The sequence below is a fragment of the Lepidochelys kempii genome, chromosome 6 (assembly GCF_965140265.1).
Source record: "Lepidochelys kempii isolate rLepKem1 chromosome 6, rLepKem1.hap2, whole genome shotgun sequence".
Lineage (NCBI taxonomy): Eukaryota > Metazoa > Chordata > Testudines > Cheloniidae > Lepidochelys > Lepidochelys kempii.
Window position 1 is genome coordinate 67,703,735 of NC_133261.1, and position 20,437 is coordinate 67,724,171.

The window sequence follows — 20,437 nt, forward strand, 5'->3', positions numbered from 1 at the left end:
TCACCAAAGTCAATAAATATAAACTCTTTATTTTAACCGTGTTATAAAAGACTCAAAGGTATTCCTGGTTTATTAATGCAGTGTGTGCACATCTGCGTGTGTTAAGGCTCAGAAAAGTGATTACTTTGCTTTTTTCTATTGAGGATTAAGGCTTAGTCATTATATATTAGTTTAAGGCTGTAGAGACCAGTTATGGCCCTTTATCCTGGGGAGATAGGAAAATCTAGCATTCTCAAGGTAATTGGGAAGAAAACTGAAACTCTTATTTTTCTAGGATGCTGATAAACTTTTAAGTTAATTTGCATTTACACTTAGTCACAATCTGTATTACTAAAGCAGCCTGAATACAATTTGCCTTATCTTTACACCGTTGTATAAAAGGTTAAGTGGCAGTTGAAATTAAATTCTGTAACCACAAACCAAATTATCATATCCTATCTAACTCTATAAATTCACCTGTGGAACAGTAAACTTTCTGCATTTCTCAGGTCTTAAGTTTTTAGAAGGAAAAAAGAAAAGCTAAATTGTAAAATTTTCAATAATTTCCTTCGTCCCATTTTCAAAAGGAATTTAAGAGTGTCATTGTCATTGAAAGCCAATGCAACATAGGCTCCTAATTGCCTTGTCACTTTTGAACATTTTACCCAAGAGCTCTTAAAGCGATTGCTAAGCCTCTGCTCAATAAACTATCATTTGACATAGAAAATTTTGGCAATCATTGCCCTAAGTCTAATAACCCATTTTTAGGGCAGATTACCAAGAAATGTTGGTGAAACAGCTCTGACAATTTCTAGAGATCTGAATTCCTTCATCCTGTTATCTGATTTTAGGTCTGATTATGGTGCAGAGACTTAATCTCATGGTCAATGTTGTTTTTCTGGAGATGGATGAAAACCAGTTGTCCAAGCTGGGTTTTTTAGATCTGTTAGAAGCCTTTGAATCTGTTTCCTACAAGGTATTTGATATGCCCGTGGACACTGGCAGGCATATGTGGGGATGTGATTGGATAGCTCTATTCTTTTCACTCTTCCTCCTCCTCCTCCAGTACATAGTCACACAGGTTTGGACTTCTGTTACTTCAAACTGAAATGTTTATGTTTTGAAAATCTCTAAGGAATCCAGACTACGCTTCCAGTGTAGCCACCACTGTGGTCTTTTCTGTTCTTTGCCAAAATAAATAATTATTTTATAAAAGGAGCAAAAAATACCTGTGGGTTGAGCCCATACCTGCTAAAGGAATGAAACTTAGAAAAAGAAATTGTTGGAGGAAAATATCCTGAGAGTCGGATAACATGGCACCTCAAGTATCTGCTGCTTCATAGGTATTAAAATTGTTTTTCTTGTTCGTTTATGATTGCATATTTCATATTGCTGTTTGCTTGCCATTAATGTCCTTCATTTTGAAATTGCAAAGCCCAAAGTTTTTTTAAAAATTACATGAACATTTGTCTATTTAAGATAGAAGGGGGTTTGGCAGTTATATTAGGGGGTTTGGCAGTTATATTAGAGAATTGCATGATTCATAAATTACTTTATAAGTTATTGAATGCTGTTGGTGAACATAGCTTGTTAAACGGATAAGCACTTTTCTCCTGTAATAAATCACTTTTTTCCCTCCAGAGTGGGGAAACAGTAAACGGTGGCATCTGCTGCTTTTTTTAAACTGATGAACTTTCTCAGGCGAGACTGTGATCGGTCTCTTTTTAAAAAAAAACAAAAAAAAAAACTATGGTATGCTGCAGTCACGGCAGCCCAGTCACATTTTCTATTTCAACTTGTTTTGTGGACACATTATTAGCTTACACCTAAATCCACATTAAAATTGGACAGCTTCCATACTCACATAGTTTAAGAACTCACTGACAGAAATACATGTTTGTATATTCGTGTCAAATCATTTGCATTTTATTGTAAACCTAGACAAGCATTTCATTTCTGTGTTTTCAGAAACAACTTGTTCTATGTCGTATGAAGTCCTGCTCTGAGACTTCAGAAAAGGAGTAAAAGGCAGTATGGAAATATGTCATGTGAATTATCTTCTTTCTCTGGGAAGCTGCATGGTTTACTGGAGTGCATTGTATGAACACTTTCCTTTCACGCAGTTATCCACCAATTTGGGCAACTACACGAGGCAAAAAGAAAAGGCCCTTTTGTGGCACCTTAGAGACTAACCAATTTATTTGAGCATAAGCTTTCGTGAGCTATAGCTCACTTCATCGGTAGGATGGTAGGATTCTTAGTATACTGGTATATACTTTGTATATACTGGTAGGATTCTTAGTGTCTTTTTGGCTCATGATCTCATCAGATAAGGAGTGCATAACATGTTACATAGCACAGTTGTCAAACATGTTCTGTGGCTGAAACCATAGACAGCTGATCATGTCAGCTGTTTAGTGATGAATATTTCTTCACCTGCTTAAAGAACTTAATACTTAACCATAATACTTTTTGCTGTAGCAGAATCCTTTCAGACAGGGTGTAGTGATATATCTAGACAGAGTGACTTGTGCTTTCCGTTTGGTTTCTGAAAGAATTATGTACAAGCAGAGAGATTATTTCAGACCAGCGGTTACCTATGTTCTTTGATTTAAAAACAAGTAGTCTTTAGATGCATATTGAGGTTAGGTAATGTTTAAGTATTTTATTTATGAAGAGGCATCAGTCATACTCTTCCCTTCCCTATGATTTATGTAGTAAGGTTTTGAGTCTATAGATGAATATACTCAAAGTTCAAGTTGTGTCATTAAAGTTTTTGAGATAGAGTGAGTGGAGACATGATAGGTTGGGAAAAACAGCAATGCACTCTTTAAGTCAGATGGTTCATTCTTGAAGCCACAAATTTTGTTTTGAATGCCATAACCTGTTTGCCTTCTTCATTATATTTCTCTCTGGAAATAGTATTCTTACTTACTGATATTATACAGTAAATTAGATTGCTGACAAGGATCACCATGGTTTCTAATCACAAGACAGTTGTGGGTATAGACAGAAGAAGCAAATGAGACCCTTGTCTACATGTCTCTTTACCAAATCAAGGGTTTCTTAGCTGCTTTGTAGGAACTCTGCATTTTGTGGTGTCCCACAGTTGTGCAGACATAACTATTTTGTTTTAAAGTGCGGAAGTACTTTTGAAGAAAAGGATAAAAAAAAGAGTAACTGTTACTGTTAGCAAGAGTGTAGGAGTTCTTTTCAGAGTCCTTGATTATACATAGGCTTGAAAGGATTAGATTTTTATTGGTAAATATCAGTAAAAACGTTGTTTTTGCTGCGCACATACAAACTGATGAAAAATATTTCCATCAATAATAAAAATTTACTGATAAGCAAAGCAAAAAATGCATCTTGGGAATTTCTTAGTTAGATTAAAAGATATTTAATTTGTATATTTTGACATGTGGCGATGCCAGTTTGTGGTTTTAACAGTTATAAAGCTTTAATTATTTGAATCTCAATGTCTAGTGTAGCAGTTCTCAAACTGTGGGTTGGGACCCCAAAGTGGGTCGCAATCTTGTTTTAATGGGGTCGCCAAGGCTAGCGTTAGACTTGCTGGGGGCCAAAGCTGAAGTCCGAGCACCAGTGCCTGGGTCCAAAGCCCAAGCCCTACCGTCCGGGGCTGAAACCAAAGCCCAAGGGCTTCAGCCCTGCGTGGTGGGGCTCAGGTTACAGGCCCCCTGCCTGAAGCTGAATATATTGGATGCTCTTTTGTATGCTACCAAATGCTTTCTCCACTCATTTTGTAATATTTTCTTTTCTGCTAGTGGTTATTGACTATTAGCTGCAGGAATAGTGTGCTTCTTTTTAGGAGACTTAGGTTATTGATCTAGTAGTACTTGTTACCATAGGAATAGAGCACTTCACCTGTGTCATTTCTTCTCAGCTTCAGTCAATATCTGCTTAGAGGACCTATGTCCTTCCTTCGTAGTTTTTAGTGCATGAGATTCATTTCCACTTAGTATTTATTTTCAGTCTTGTGATTGGTGTTATGAATAAAACTTAAGCCCAAGATTTTCAATCCAGATTTCCTAAAGTTAGGCTCCTATGGACTTCTCTAAACACAAAAGTTGTACAGTTGTGTAACCCCCTGTAGAATGGGTGTAGTTGTACTAGTGTAGTTTATTTCCTCATGGGAAGGGGAATAAACTATACCAGTATAAACACTGTTATATTAGTATAACTGCATCCACACTAGGGGTTTCACCAGTATAACTGTTTCAGTGAAAAAAGTCACACTACAAAATCTGTGTGTAAAGGAGACCTAGGATATTGTGGCTTGTTTGTCAGAAGTGCTCAGCATCTCTGAAAACGAGACTGGTTTTATTTAGGAGCCTGATTTTAGGTACAAAGTTTGGAAAATTTGGGGCTGAATCTTTTCTATAGGTACTTATGTCTCTTCACTGTTGAACTGTGGAACAGATTATGGAATGTTGTAAGAATAAATGTGGAGTTAGTATGCACCTCAGAGCTTTTGTTTACTGCCTGTTTTTCTCAAGAGGTGTTTAGATGGAAATAGGTCCACTCTCATTCCTTCTAGATAAATTATTTTATGTGTGCTAAGTGATTGAGCTTCGATAAGGATCTGATTGCTACAAGAAGTCTTGTCTGTGAAGTGTACTGAAAGCACTGTTACCATGTGCCCCTTTTACTTAATGACATATTACTGTTAATGCATGTCAACTCCTTTTCTGCATATTAAAGGAAAGCTCAGAGTTCATGGGTACTTTGCATTGCAAACAATACAGAATGTATTGCAGTTGGCAACTTCCAAAATTCACTTTCACGACAAAAAGATTGCACTACAGTACTTGGATGAGGTGAATTGAAAAATACTATTTTTTATCATTTTACAGTGCAAATTTTTGTAATCAAAAATAATATTAAGTGAGCATTTAAAAATTAAGTGAGCCCACAAAAATGCTAGCGTAGACAAAGCCCTAGTAAGCAAACTGCTCCAGTAACTGTTTAAACATCCAAAAACACATTCCACCACCATTCGGCACTTGCTCAGCCTATTGTTGAACTGCTCCTTATTGCTGTCCAGGGGCCAGTATACGGCTTCATGAGCCATGGGAGCAAGGGGTAGGCTGGGTCTCCCAGGATCACTATTGGCATTTCAACATCATGTGTGGTTATTTTGCGATCTGGAAAGAAAGTCCCTGATTGCAGCTTTCTGAACAGACCGGAGTTCCTAAAGATGTCCACATCATGCACCTTTCCTGACCATTCCACATTGATGTCAATGAAATGGCCTCTTTCGGTTTATATACTCTTTGGCTAGGTGGTCTGGTGCCAAGATAGGGATATGCATGCCATCTATCGCCCCACCGCAGTTAGCGAACCCGATCGTGGCAAAAATATCTGCCATATCCTGCACATTGCCCAAAGTCACTACCTTTCTTAGCAGAAGTTGATTAATGGATCTGCCATATCCTGCACATTGCCCAAAGTCACTACCTTTCTTAGCAGAAGTTGATTAATGGCCCCACACACTTGGATCACAACAGCTCCCACAGTGGATTTACCACCACTGAATTGATTCCCCACTGTTCAGTAGCAGTCTGGCATTGCAAGCTTTCACAGAGCTATCTCCACTCATTTTTCCACTGTCAGAGCCAGTCTCATTTTAGTGTCGCTGCACTTCAGCGCTGGGGAAAGCTCTGCACAAAGTTTCTGGAAAGTGGCATTCCTCATTTGAAAGTTCTGCATCCACTGCTCGTCATCTCACATAATGATGCGATCCCATCAGACAATGCTTGTTTCCCGGGACTTGAAATGGTGCTCTACCATGTTCAATGGGTGCATGACTGCCAGCAGCAACCGGGAATTGTTTCATTCTATGGCTCGTTGCAGGGCTGCTTGAATGACATCGCAATGTTCTGCGCAGCAGCTCTTGTCTCATCTCTGGAAATACTGCAGGATAAGGCGTGAGGTGATTGGTAATGCTCATAACAAGGCTGCACAACTGAACGGGGTCTGTCCTTCGTGCGCTATGGCATACACACGGCTAAGCCAGGCTTTCGAAAGAAGGCACAAGGCAATACGGGTTGTTTGCCATTGATATCATGGTAGGGAGGAAACTGCATCATGGAAGGTCAAACCTATGTTCCGATTCCCATCTGCGACAATGTTTTGGTCCCATGAGGCATTGCAAGCCGCTCCTGAAACCCTTGCAGTTAGTTGCATTGTGGGATAGCTACCCACAGTGCACTGCTCTGTGCATCAATGTAAGCAGTGCTAGTGAGGACGCACTCCCACTGACACCATGAGTGTGGTGTGGACAGACACGACTGACTATTACTGCAGTGGCTGGATGTCAGCTTACATTAAGTTGACTTAATTTCGTAGTGTAGACATCGTTGAAAACACAGTCCATTTATAATTACAAAAAGATTTCATTCTCCTGTATCTGTCTATGTTTATCTGTCGCATTTGTTTCTGTTTTCTAGCAGACTAAACATTGACTGATGCAGGATCTTTTGCTCTGATCAAGTAATTTTACTCCTTTCTTTAAGCCTTATCAATTCATAGAAGATACTGACTTCAGGAGACTCAGTAGACAACATCACTAGAGAAATAATGAAGTTAAAGTTACTTTGCTTTTGAAGAACCTGCTTAGTTAAGTTTAAACTTAATACGGTCCTCCTCTTTCAATTCTGGTAATGCCTATATGATTCAGCACTGCTTTTCCTGTGGGATATCATTGTATGGTGCATCTATTCCTTTTAAGATAATCGGTGTCTGTCTGTCTGTATCTCTCTCTCTCTCTCTCTCTCTCTCAAAAAAAGGCATTGCCTTCTTCCTGGCAGACTGGATGTATAATGTGTTCTACACTATTCTTTTTATTCTTTTTCTGCACTGTCTCACTAGTGGTCATATTGGATCACTTACTATAACTTTGATCTGATTTAAAAACAATTCCACATTAGTCTTAAAGGATATTTTAGGTAAAAATTAGAATCTTGTATGTGAGATGTTGGCTTATATTACATTATTGACCACTACCATTCACTACATTCTGAAGAGATAGTGTGCTTTAGTTGCCTTCTTTATCAAATCAGAACTTTACAGTACACATGGAAGAAAAAAATGAAACATCTGAGTTTTAGAATTTGTTTAATATTGATCTGACTTCTTGTCAGTAAAGATGTTGATCCTTTCAGAAAGTTGCCCTTATCTCACCATATTAAGTAGGCATGGGTGTCAAAGTTCAGGGGAAAATAAGCTCCAAATCTCCATCCCTTCCACCCATATTTCTGAAAACCTTTTCCTCATTTCTCGGGTTAAACCACTTTTGAGGGTTTCAAAATTTTAATGTAACTAACTTTAAATCCTTTTTTTTTCTTTTTTTTCAATTTTGTGCCATGTTGCATGTCTGAGTTCTAGCTAGGACTGGAGTAGAGGGAGACTAATCTCTCAGTATTTTTCCAGTTGTAAAAGAAGACAGAAGTACTGCAAATTTCAAAGATGCTGTCAACCAAATTTTACTATTTTAAGGTTTGGATAAGCAGTGCTCTAGAAAGAACGGACAGCTTATGATATACATGAAAGGGAATTAAAAGGAGGATTCAAATGTCTGTTTCTGAAAATCGATACTCCATTGCGGAAGTTGATAGACTTAAGTAGTTCAAGGATTTTCTATTCATAGGGATTAGGGAAGAAAAATTTCAGTTTAACGCTGTGCTCGTTTTTTAACTTCCCGAGTTCTTTATTTAGGAGGTATCAGAAATTTCACACCTCTCAGTTGGAGGTTAGAATGGTTCTTCAGTTTTTCAGCACAGTTCATTTATCTTTTATTTTAAATGAAAACAGTGATTTGAAGAAAATTTAGACAATCTGTTGAAGCATCTCTTTGATTTCATGAGTCCCTGTCTTCATCAAACAAAGCTTAAAAGATGGTATCGCCCTCGCCCCCAAGTTGATTCCTTGGTTTACTGGAATTGGGACATAATCCCTTCTCTCCCCTTCTTTCCAGCCCATCTAGTAGTTCAGAGTAGTTTAGACGCGGCTTAGCACTTCTGTCTGTTACAATCACACCACTTGTTCAGCACTGATTTGAAGATTAGAGGAGAGTTAGGGCACAACTACACTTAAAACACTGCAATTGCGCATCTGCAATGGTTCAGCTGTGCTACTGTAAAGCTTCAGTGAAGACGCTACTATGCCGATTGGAGAGCTGCTCTCATTGGCGTTCTTAATCCACCTCCACAAGAGGCAGTAGCTATGATGACAGAAGAAGCCCTTCCATGGACATAGCGCTATTTATATCGGGGGCTAGGTCGGTATAGCTGTGTTGCTTAGGGGAGTAGTTTTTTCACACCACTGAGCAACATAGTATGACCAATGTAAGATTATAGAGTAGACCTGGCCTTAGCAAAATTTACTGACACAGTGTACACCACTCCTGCTGCAGAAGTGGAAACCAGCTACTTGTACTGGGATGTGTGTACAGTCTTGGGAATTTTAATATTATATCTGTCCTGAAGGGAATTTGCTGCTCTCCAGGATAAATTTGATTAAACATGAAGTTTCTGTTTTGGGGTTTGGGGTTTTTTTTGTTTTGTTTAAAGGTCTTCCTTATATGACGTGGAATTTTAAGATTTCAGAGTTACTGTCTTTTCAATGGCATCATTCCCCATCATGCAAAACATTTTCACACTCTTGGGCTGACTCAAGGACAAGAAGTTGGCATGCTGTGGCTTACTAAAGTAATGGCAATGCTGTTATAATACAGAATTTTTAAAAAATGTGTAAGTCCATACAAGCAGAATTTTCACACACATTCACAGATGCTTTCCTCATCTTCACACTTACGCTTGTGCAAAAAGTTGAGTTATGTGTGGCTCCCATCATATGCTAATCTCTGTTCAGGAATGTAGTTGCCAGCATATTTTGAAATAGCTTTGAAAAAGAGAGCTGTACAATAAACTTTGCACTGCTGGTTCTGCAGCAGGAAATTTTTGGTCTTGTGGTGAACTTTAGCACTTATCTAATGCTTTGCATACACCAACTACTTAATTTTCACAACATGCGTGCGACAGGTAAGCAATATTCTTCTTCAAGTAGTGTCCCTGTGGGTGCTCCACTCTAGGTGCGCTTGAGTCCCCTGCACCTTTGATTGGAGATTTCACATAGCAATTTCCATTGACCTGCTCATCAATCCTACTTAGTCTTGTGTACTGTACCATAGTTATATAGCACTGCACAGGTGAACCATCCTTGGGTTCTTCTTGACTGCCTCAGCCTGAGACAGAGCCTTAGCAGCTGTCCATGTTGAGCTTCCCTCCACTGTGGAAAGTAGTTTAGTTTGTTTTTGTAGTAATTAGCTGTAGTAGTCGTAGTATTTAAAAATAAAATCCTAGGTTTTTTTTTGTAAGGACCATTGTTAAATTCCCCGGCTACCTATACAATAGATGGGGAAATTTAGTGCCTAAGAATGGGTTTATAGAAGCCAGCATTCTGAGTGGGGAGGCATCTAAGCTAGCCAATAGGAAATGCCTATCAGGAGGCACCTTTCTCTGAGTATGATCCACAGCAGTAAGCATGAAACGGGTCAATTTATGAATTTGCCTGGATGCACATTAGATTTTAAAGCTGAAATCTAACTAACCCAGGTTTGCCAAAGTATAATAGAATTCAAGAGGATAACCCCTTTTTAATTAAGTCCAGGGAGCATTGCCTTACTAGTTTAACGCTAGGTTCTTTTCAGGTCTACTTTTTTAACTTGAAAAGTATCTCTCAAACTGGAACACTTGCTTCTTCTTAACCAACTAACAATTTATTAATTCACCCAAAACCACATTAATATATAATGAGCAGTTCACCAGTCAAACACAGACACGGCCAGTATAGTCTTGCAAGCAATGATCAGAGTTTAGAATTGAGGCTCAGTAGTTATATCAAAACCAATGTAAATGATCAAGATTTCTTATTATATTTACTTATGATCAGCAATTCTCAGTTCTTTGATACCTGACACATTTATCACATTTCTAAAGGTGCACTTCTCTTTAAGGAATTTTTAAGAGTGTGGTAACTTCTCTGTTGACTAGGTTGGTCCAAAAAGGACAGGTTTTGAATATTAACTGCAATTGCTTAAAAAAATTATTTTCAATCTCTCTTAAGCCAATTTCCTTAAATTTATAAAGGAATTAAACTCTAAAAGATGGTTACTTGAGTTTTACCTAGAGAGCATAGACTCAGCAAGATAACCTACAGTAATTTATATTAAAGAATAGAAGGGGAAGTACAATCTTTGAAATTAAATCTCACCACATTTTCTTTTCTTAATCCTGGGATGAGGGAGAGTCCTTTCTACATGACTGGTCCAGATGTCGGTCACACTTAGGATGCTGCAGCTTCTTGTGTTGGGTTCAGTCAACTCCCTTGGGTGCATAGTGACCTCCATTTTGTATATCCTAGTTTCAGGACTTATTGGAGGGGGCTGTTACCCAGGGTTTTCAGAAACCAAAGCAGTGGTAATTTCATTGTTTTAAATGCTGCTGCGGAACCTTAAGTGACAGATCCTTGCCCAAATCAAAGCTTCTTTGGACTATTCCAAAGCAAATCTTTTAATCTAACTTTTATTAACTTTAAAGAAAGATGCAACGTATAGTGATTCCTAGTGGGTTACCAGACTAACTCTTAAAGGGTTACCAATATTTTTAGTTTTAGCAAAACTATTTATTATTTTTATTGCTAAAGCATTTCTCATCATCATCATAATAAAATTTACACCTTAGAGGTGCCAGAGGCACTTAAAACTAAGGTTGGCTGTTCAAACTTTTTTATTTTTATAGTACACCGGACCCTCGCTAGAACGCATGTCTGTATAGTGCAAATTCACATATAACATGGTCATGGCCATGGATCCCAAATTTAATTACTTTAATTGCAATTCATTTTAACGCGGTTAATGCGGTACCGCGCATGGATCCCAAATCCCGCATTCTACCGAGGGTCTGGTGTATATTTAATTTAATTTTTATTTTTATTTTATTATTATTGCATATATGGTTAGGCAGCAGCTAAGAAAGGGTTTGGGGGATATAAATGTTGGATTTAAAGTGGCAGTTATACTCCTAAATTCCTTTGTGGGTCTAGCCCTAAATGATTAGGGACACGGGGGGAATCAGACCAGTGTGTTCAAAATATGATTCCTATCTTTTTCAAAAAGGGTTAAGCGTGATTTTATATAATGAACTGTAATCAGATATAATGTGGAAGGTTGATTAAGCTGTTGATGCACTGAAACAGGAATACACCCACACATGTACTGTACTTTAGGTAATTTGCTTGTAGAGGTTTAACATTAGAATCTAAATAATTTAGAATCTGTTTTTATTTTATGAATTGTTATGCATGCATGCAAACCAGCAGCAGATGTAGATATTTTCCTTTACTGACTATAGTTAATAGGTTAGACAGTGATCATAGAGAAAACCACAGATGACAAAAGTTACATTTGTTTTGTAAACTACTTTTAGACCTTTTTTCTTTCTTAAACTCAACTTGACACATTGAAATATGCTAGGGACTAACTTGTAGAGCTATCTGTCAAGTTCAGGGCAGCTGCACCTATATTCCCCATTCATGGTCCCTCTCAGCTTCTCAGCCATCACCTTTCTTGGGTAGAGACTAGTGTCTCTCTCTCTTCTGACTGGGATTTTTTCAGGCTGCTCAGTTCCCTGCTTACATTATGATATCCCCAGCAACCCAGACTGCATAAGCAGGCCCAGCATCTGTGCTTTGCTTTCTCTTTGAAGGCTATGTACGTACAACATAATTGTCAACAGTTGTGAGTTTCCACACAGCTCTTTAAAAGCAAACACACTTATTTTCAAGGTAGAAGCATTACAGAGAAAACATATTAAAAACAATGAAGGAACCTAGAGATATGCTAATAAGCTTATCAGATATCACCCCTCAGCTCCAGCAAGGATACTGGTAGGAGTCAGTCCTTCAAGCCGCACAGAGGAGGGTTGTTGTTTTTTTACGGTTACAAGTTCACAACAGCCTTAGCTCAAAGCCAGAACAACCATGGACAGTTCAGTATTTCCTTATATATCATGCACCTTTGATCTTGGTCTCATTTAACAGGTGATCAGCAGACAAAGTCCCACTCCTCAGCGTGTAGCTTCAAAACGCTGGGATTTTGCATAATTGGGAGTGCAGAATTTGCGTTGCATTATGTAAGTATAGTTTTGTGTGTGTGTGTGTGTGTGTATATATATATATATATATATATATATATATATATATATATATATATATATATGATTTGATTTGTCTATGTAAACAAATTAAAGAACAGCATCTGTTTCATGATTGATGTGGAGGAATCCATACAGAAAAATCTTTCTAATGAGAGAATCTCTTGTGCTTCTTGTTGAACAGGGCTCTTACTCATTCACCAGTTGACTACTCCTCTTAAAATCCATCCTTAATGCCCACTTCTAATGTAAATCAACCACATTGTTACTTAATAAGATATTTATTTTATATGTATATTTGCTTTTTTAAATTGCAAATGTTGTGGCCATCCAGTGCACAGATCTATGCTGAGATCATTTTAGTACTGTGGCCTTTTGTTCTCTTAATTCTCTCCCCCATTGTTTTGTTGACCTTTCTTGAGGCCTAACATACTTGCAGGTGCTGTAAAGTAATAATTCATTATCTGCAGATGAGTTTGCATTGGAGTATTTGGTCTCTTCATGTTGTACCACTGTAAACCATCTGATTCTCCTGTTAAAGTAAATTGTTACATGCAGAAAGACTATGCTCGGAACACTTTAAAACGCCTCAAAGCACTAGGCCTTTTGTATTAATGCATGTGCTCTGTACCAAGGACTGTGGTTTTTACCTGTTCTGTTAATTGTTCTGTCAATCTGTTTGTTGTGTTTGAGGCTGAAAGTTTCAAGATCTCCTCGTAACTTTTATATTTTATGGTTATGTTGTTAATAGTTTAATTCATTAATCTTTGTCACCAGATTCTCAAGATTCAAAAACTCAAGTGAATCTGTACTTCAAAATCTTTTCATAGCATCTGATAAGCATTAATAGCAAATCTCAGCTATTGATATGAGACTGTGCTAAACTATTAGCCACAGATAAACTCTGTTTGCATGATCTTTAAAATTTTAACCCATTGAGCCATCAAATCTTGTTTAGCTTTTAACTCAAAATGTGTTGGAGGCATCTACAATAAATCTAATGAGAAAAACAGCTAGTTAGGAGTTGTTACCTTGTTTCACAGTGTGGCTTTTGGATTGTGTTTTGTTTTGTTTTTTTTATTGATAAAGTTGATGTTTTGGAAAATGAATCCTTAATAAACAAGGTTATCAAAAGTCAAAAAGCTTTTCTTGTATTTAAGATTTTCTCAAAAATAGCTGAATTATCCACAGGGAGCTGTGCTATTATGCTTGTTTATGTTACTTAAGAATTGGAAGCCTAAACGCTTTTTGGGCTAGATTTATGAAGCCTCATGAATTTAGATATACACAGTATGTGTGCCAGACTTTAAGTAAAGATGGTTTTCCTTTTTTGGTGTACAAAATGACCCCTTGTTCTTGGGTCTGAATGGAATTAAAAAGAACATTTAAATAAAAATCCATGTCTTTAACAAAAAGCTTTTCCATTATAGAGCCTTCATTTTTGTTGGTTCTTGGGGAGTCTTTGTGTGGCCACAGACATCATTTAAAAATACTTAGTGACTTTCTGAATCAGTTGTATTTTTAAAAAGTTTTCTGTGCTATATGCACAATTAATTTAATTTTAAAAGAAGAAATATTATTTCATGCAGCTGGATTTTTAATTGAGAACAGATGTAAAGTATAAAGCAAAGAGTATGTTTAAACTACTTCATTTTAATAAGGACAATAGCTTTTTGTTTCCCCTCAAATTAAACTCTCTGTTCAGGACTCCTAATACTTCTTTTTAAAGGCCTCAAAAGTAAACTAATGGCAGTCCTGTCCTTAAAATTTTTTTCCCCTTGGCACTCTGTTTTAAAGAACACTCAAATGATTTCCTTTAAATTATTCTCAAAGGGGATGTAGTGCATGTATTTTTTGAGGTGCAGCTGGATAAATATCCTTTTATCTTTGAGTGTTAGTTCTCGTTTCTGTTCAGTACTATCATCAAAACAAAATCTTTGTATGCAAGTCTAGATCTGGCTATAATTACTCGGTTTCCATTCTCTACTGCTGTACGTTCAGCCATTTATGGTGATCTCTTGACCCAAAAACCAAGCATACCTGTCTCACAGAGCTAATGTGAGGACTGATTTTCAGTGTGTGTAGCTTGAACACACAGCATGCTAAAGAAGAGGCTATTATCAGTACACTCCTGTTATTTTGTGTAGCTTACTTCTGGAATAGAATAATATAAATGTAGGGGTGGAAGGGACCTCATGAGGTCAAGTCTTGTCCCCTAAATCTCCCTTTCTGCATATTAAGCCCATTACTTCCTGTCCTACTTTCATTGCACACAGAAAAAAATTGATCTCCTTTGTAACAGTGCTTAACATGTTTGAAGAGAGTTATCGGGCCTCCTTCAGTCTTCTCTTCTCAAGACTAAACATGTCCAGTTTTTTAACCTGTCTTCATAGGTCAGGTTTTCTCAACCTTTGATCAGTTTTGTTGCTCTCTTTCAGATTCTTTGCAGTTTGTCCACATTCTTCTAAAATGTGGCACCCAAAATTGGATGCCTTACTCCAGCTGAGGCCTCACCAGTGCAGAGTAGAGCAGGACAGTTACCTCCCATGTCTTACATATGACACTCCTGTTAATACACCCCAGAATAAAAGCCTTTTTCACAACTGCATCATATTGTTGACTCATATTTAATTTGTGCTTGACAGTAACCCCCAGATCCTTTTCAGGAATATTGCCACCTGCCCAGTTATATCCCATTTTGCTAGCTGTGCATTTGATATTTCCTTCCAAAGTGGAGTACTTTGCATTTGTCTTTATTTAATTTCATTTTGTTGAATTCATCCTAATTCTATTTGTCTAGGTTGTTTTGAATTCTAATCTTGTCCTCCAAAGTACTTGAAACCCCTCCCAGCTTGATGTCATCTGTGAATTTTACAAGCATACTCTCCACTCCATTATTGAAGTCATGAAAATACAGACTAGAACTGGGCCAGATGATCTGTAGATCTTTATTTTTGCTAGTATAATTTGTATGCTGTCTTCTGTTGACCAAAGTTGTGTGGGTTTTTTTGAGCAGCTATTTATTCCTTTTTGAGATCAGCAGTGTTAAGATTTTGTGCTCTACTCATTACCTCAACCGCAGCTTAATAGCTTTCATAACAGCTGCCTTTAGAATCGCATAACTCAGTGTAGTTCTTCAGTGTAAATTCACTTTAAGTTCACTTTTTTTACAGTTTTAAAAATATAACCGTTGCATAGTTTCTGGAGAATTAGGCATTTTGTAGTTAGTTTCAGAAAGGGACTATTCTTAAAATAATTCTAGAATTACTTACAAAGGTTTGTTTTAGGCTTCCCTTGTTATTTCTGTGTCTACCTAGGTCTGGAAACTCCATGTGGAGAAGCATTCTTAAGATTCTGTTTATGTATGTATGAAATATGCTCCTTTTAAGGACAAAGAATTTTTGTAACTCACCTAGACTGTGTGTGATATCAGTAAAGGGAGTGGTTTAGATAGACTAAAGCAATTCTTTCACAGGCGGCTAAAGAGATTTTTGACTGAGGCATACAGGATCAGAGGGGTTTCACTAACTTCATCCAAACAGAAGTAATTCTGTTGGTAATGTAAAAGTCTATAGCCAGAGCATAGGTCAATACTATATTTGAAAATCACTAGAGAGCATAGCTGTGGGAACTGTCTGCTTTTATAGTGTATTACAAATTAGAAGTCACAGTTTCAGCACAGTCTGCTATCCAAAGGCCACTATTGGTCAGTTTTCTCCTGTCTGAATGTTTTGTTTTCAATAGTGATCAAAACACAAAGATTTTTCCATACAGTTAGTAGTCCACTGGCAAAAATATTGAAATATTAATAGAAACTAGTAGTAACAGAATGCCTGCCTGATTTTGTAGCAATTGTGTGCATAACTCCCACTGAAGTTAATGAGAAGTTTGTTTGTGCAAGGACTGTACATTGTATTTTAAAACCACCAAGGAAGTAAATAAATATGCTGAATGCTAAACCTATTTTGAAATGTACTTAGAATGTAGCATGGGATATTTGGAAATTTGAAACTCTGTGTCAGGGAAAATATTTTTTTTAAATACATATTTTGAGTATCCCTTATTGGCTTTGCCAAGAGAGGCCTAATACTCAACTGGATGGCATTTCTGTTGGTCTGTAATGTAAATTTGGAACATCAGTTTGCTGCAGATTGGAACACCAGAAAAACCCAATTCACAGGAAAGTTAGGGCCCTAGATTGCTAGATACTGTAGGTAGAGCAATCTCTCTCAATCTCTGTTACCCTGTACCGCTGACTACACGTTGGGGCGGAAACTTAATTTGCTGTATGAGAACATTGTCTGCTCTGGACTGTAACTGAAATGAGAGAACCTTATAGGGAAGGCTTATCAGAGGGAAGCAGGGACCTTCGGGATGTGTGTGTGTGTATGGGTCAGAGTGAGTAGGTGAAACAGGGACCTGGTGTTGAGTGAGGGGGCAGTGGCCTTGGTGATCGGGAGGAGGGGGGAGAGGATGGCAAAGCAGGGACCCACAAGGGGATGAAGGGGGATCTGGGTGAGTGGACATGGAAGTAGGGACCAGAAGGGGAAGATGGAAGAATGGGGTCACACAGAACCCTGGAATGGGAGACCACACAGAGCTTCTGTCATGGTGGGTGAGGTAAATAGAGGACAGTGGTATGCCGGGCTGAACACACGGGTGATGCAAAGAGCTCCTGGTATGAGGGAAAGGGTGGTTGACTGGATTTGCAGGATGTCCCTGAAATAGGAGTTTGAGGGGTGAATGGAGGAATGCAAGGAGACAGTGGCTGAGCGCATTGCACCCACCTACAGAGGCTGGAAATTGTGCATCCCCACAGTTGTAGGTCATGCTTTCTTCTGTCGAAGAAACTGTTCTTCCAGTCATTGTTCATTACCACTGCATTGTTACCAATTTGTTATGTTTGAAATTCTTTTGCTTTATTGATTTGCAAAAGTTATGGAAATCAATTTGTCAGTTTTCTACACAGAAGAGGACAAATAAAGAAAAATAGAAATATTTATTGGAGGTGAGGTGATACGGTGGCAGGGACTGGTGTTTTGAATTTTTCTACCAGATTTTAAAAATGCTAGTTGAACAAAGTATATTATGTAGCATTCTATCCAGAAAATACATTGGTTAAAATAAAATGTTGAAGCACTTGACTACAGAAGGAAAAAATACTGCATTGGACCGGTATAACTTAGATAAGAATAATGAACTTTCATTTTCTTCATGGCCCCAAACCCAGTCTGTAAAACGTTTGAAAAATTAATCATTCAGTATTATTGGGACTTGTATGTATGGGTGTTGGAATTATTCACAGTAATGTGAAATCCTAGTACAGTTAATGAAAATGAATGAGTTTCTAGCTGAAGAGGAGACCTGCAGTAACCTTACGTTATATAAACTTACATTCAGCAAACACATTTTGACCAGGTGTGGAGAGAAACCAAAACAAATGTGCTGGGCACGTGTTATCTAAAAAGAACAACCTGTTTATATTGTAATAAAGTTGGGATTAAAAAATCTGGGTGTACTACGCTTGCTTCAGTGATTAAACTAAATAACTAGTTGGTCAGACTGATTTCATTTTAATACTGATTTCATTTTGTTGCTCTTATCTGGACTCTTTCCTGTTTGTCCACATCTTTCTCAAAGTGTGGTGTCCAGAACTGAACACAGGGGAAAGGCCTCATCCGTGCTGAGTGAAGCGGGACTACCACCTCTTATGTCTTACATACCACACTCCTGTTAAACGCTGGGATGATATTAGCCTTGTTTGAAACTTTATCACATAATGGACTTGTATTTGATTTATGACTGATTATAACCTCCAGATGCTTTTCATCAGTACTACCACCTATCAAGTTATTCCCTATTTTGTAGTTGTGCTTTTGATTTTTTTTCCTTCCTAAGTGAAGTAGTTCACACCTGTTGTCGTTGAATTTCATCTTGTTGAATTCAGACCAATTCTCCTATTTGTCTAGGTTGTTTTGAATTCTAATCCTGTCCTCCAAAGTCCTTGTAACCCCTTCCAGTTTGGGGTCATCTGTAGATTTTTATAAGCATACTTACCTCTCCATTATCCAAGTCATTAATGAATATTCTGAATAGTACTAGACCTAGTACTGACCGCTGCGGGACCCCACTGGATATGTCCCCTGCATTTGACAACAAACTGTTGATAACTACTCTTTGATTATGGCCTTGTAGGCCTATCAGTTTCATCTAGACTACATTGCTTATGAGAATATCATGTGGGACAGTATCAGAAATCAAGATACATCATATCTACTGCTTCTCCCCATCCACTAGGCCACTACCCCATTAAAGGTAGAGATTAGGTTGATTGGCATGATTTGTTCTTGATGAGTCCTTGGTGGTTATTCCTTATAATCCTATTATTTTCCAGGTGCTTAAAATTTGATTGTTTAATAATTTGTTCTAGTATATTTCCTGGTATTGAAGTTAGACTGACTGATTCATAATTCTGAAGGTCCCCTTTATTCTCCTTTTTTAAAGATAAATGCAATGTTTTCCCTTTTCCAGTCTTCTGGGATCTCACATGTCCTCCAGGAGTTCTCAAAGATAATTGCTAACAGTTCCAAGATCACTTCAGCTAGTTTGTTAAATACCCTAGGATGAATTTCATTAGGCCCTGCTGACTTGAATACATCTAACTTATCTAAATATTCTTTAACCTGTTCTTTCCCTATTTTGGCTTGCACTCCTTCCCCTTTGTTGTTAATATTAATTATGTTGAGCCTCTGGTCACCAATAACCTTTTTAACGAAGACTGAAGCAAAAAGGGCATTAAACACGTCAGTTTCTTGATGTCATCAGTTGTTAGCTCTCCTTCCCTGCTAAATACTTCCTTTCATCTTTCTCTTGCTCCTAATGTATTTAAAGAACTTATTCTTACTGCCTTTTATGTCTCTCGCTAGGTGTGCCTTAGCCTTTCTGATTTTGTGCCTTAGCCTTTCTGATTTTGTTCCTACATGCTTGAGCTATTCTTTTGAACTCCTCTGTAGCAGTTTGTCCATGTTTCCACCTTTTGTAAGATTCCTTTTTGAATTTTAGGTCATGTGATACAGGAGGGCCAGGGAACAGTGGGAGAGTGCTAAAGGGGAAATATATAAGCTGAAGGCTAATTAAGGCGTGGCTCCCTGTAGACTAGGGAAGGTGGCTGCAGGTTAATTGGAGCACCTTCACTCAATTAAGGGCCTGTTAGGAACCTAATAAAACCCCCTGCGTCAGGCAGACAGGGGAGAAGGAGAAAAGGACTGAAGCTTGGAGGTGTGTTGAGAGATTTGGAAGACCTGAGAATTGGAGTAAGGGAGACCCTGCCCAGCAGGACAGGGAGACTCCCTTCCCCCCAGTATCTAAGGACCGAGGATAACCCCACCTAAGGGGGACAAGGGTAAGAAACCCACAGGAGTTGAGAGGGGCTGGGACTCAGAGCAAGGAGCAAACCTAGACCCCTCCCCTGCTTCCCTACTCTACCACCTTCCCGGGCTAGTAGCGGGGCCCTCGGCACCCAAGAGCAGGGAAAAGGGTGGCATCTTAGCTCCCGGCCAAGAAAAGCACAGGACCCACCAGACTAAAATCGGCCATCTTGCCACAGTCATTAAAATGCTCCTGATGGAGCCATATTCACCTCTTACTGTTCTTCCTATCTTTCCTTCTCATCAGGATAGTTTTCAATTGCACATATAATATTGTTTCCTTGAGAAACTCCTAGCGCACCTGAGCTCTTTTTTCCTTAGATATTCTTTGCCTGGGATCTTACCTACTAATGCTGAGTTGGTTGAAGTCTGCTTTTTTTTTTAAGTGAGTTGTCCTTATTCTGATGCTCTATTTTCCTTCCTTAGAATCAAATTTTTTTTTTGTCATTTCATGATTGCTTTCACCCAAATTGCCTTCTGCCTGCAGATTCAGTACCAGTTTTTCTCCCTGTTGGTCAGAATCAAGTCTAAAATGGCTGTCTCCCTGGTTACTTCCTCCACTTTCTAGAACAAAAAGTTGTCCCCAATACATTCCAAGCGCTTATTGGAAATTTTGTGTTTTGCCAAATTATTTTTCCAGCAGATGTCTGGATAAAGTCCTCCATTACTACCAGGTCTTATGTTTTTGATATTTCTGTTTGTCCTAGAAATGCTTCATTCACCTCCTCTTCCTGATTTGGTGGGATAGAGTAGATCCCCTACCATGACCCCTTATTTTTTACCCCTTTTACCTTTACCCAA

The 20,437-nt window shown here is 38.2% G+C and overlaps 1 protein-coding gene across 11 annotated transcripts in view; it reads left to right on the plus strand.

Moving 5' to 3' along the window:
* Positions 1–20,437, plus strand: part of SIPA1L1 (signal induced proliferation associated 1 like 1) — a 381,605-nt gene that overhangs the window by 210,159 nt on the left and 151,009 nt on the right. For 9 of the 11 annotated variants that reach the window (XM_073348513.1, XM_073348511.1, XM_073348520.1 and 6 more), the window contains one exon: positions 12,097–12,188. The exons of the other annotated variants lie outside the window; for them this stretch is intronic. The gene's annotated coding sequence lies outside the window, so the exon portion shown is untranslated. The remainder of the gene's footprint in view (positions 1–12,096; positions 12,189–20,437) is intronic. 11 annotated transcript variants of the gene reach the window in all.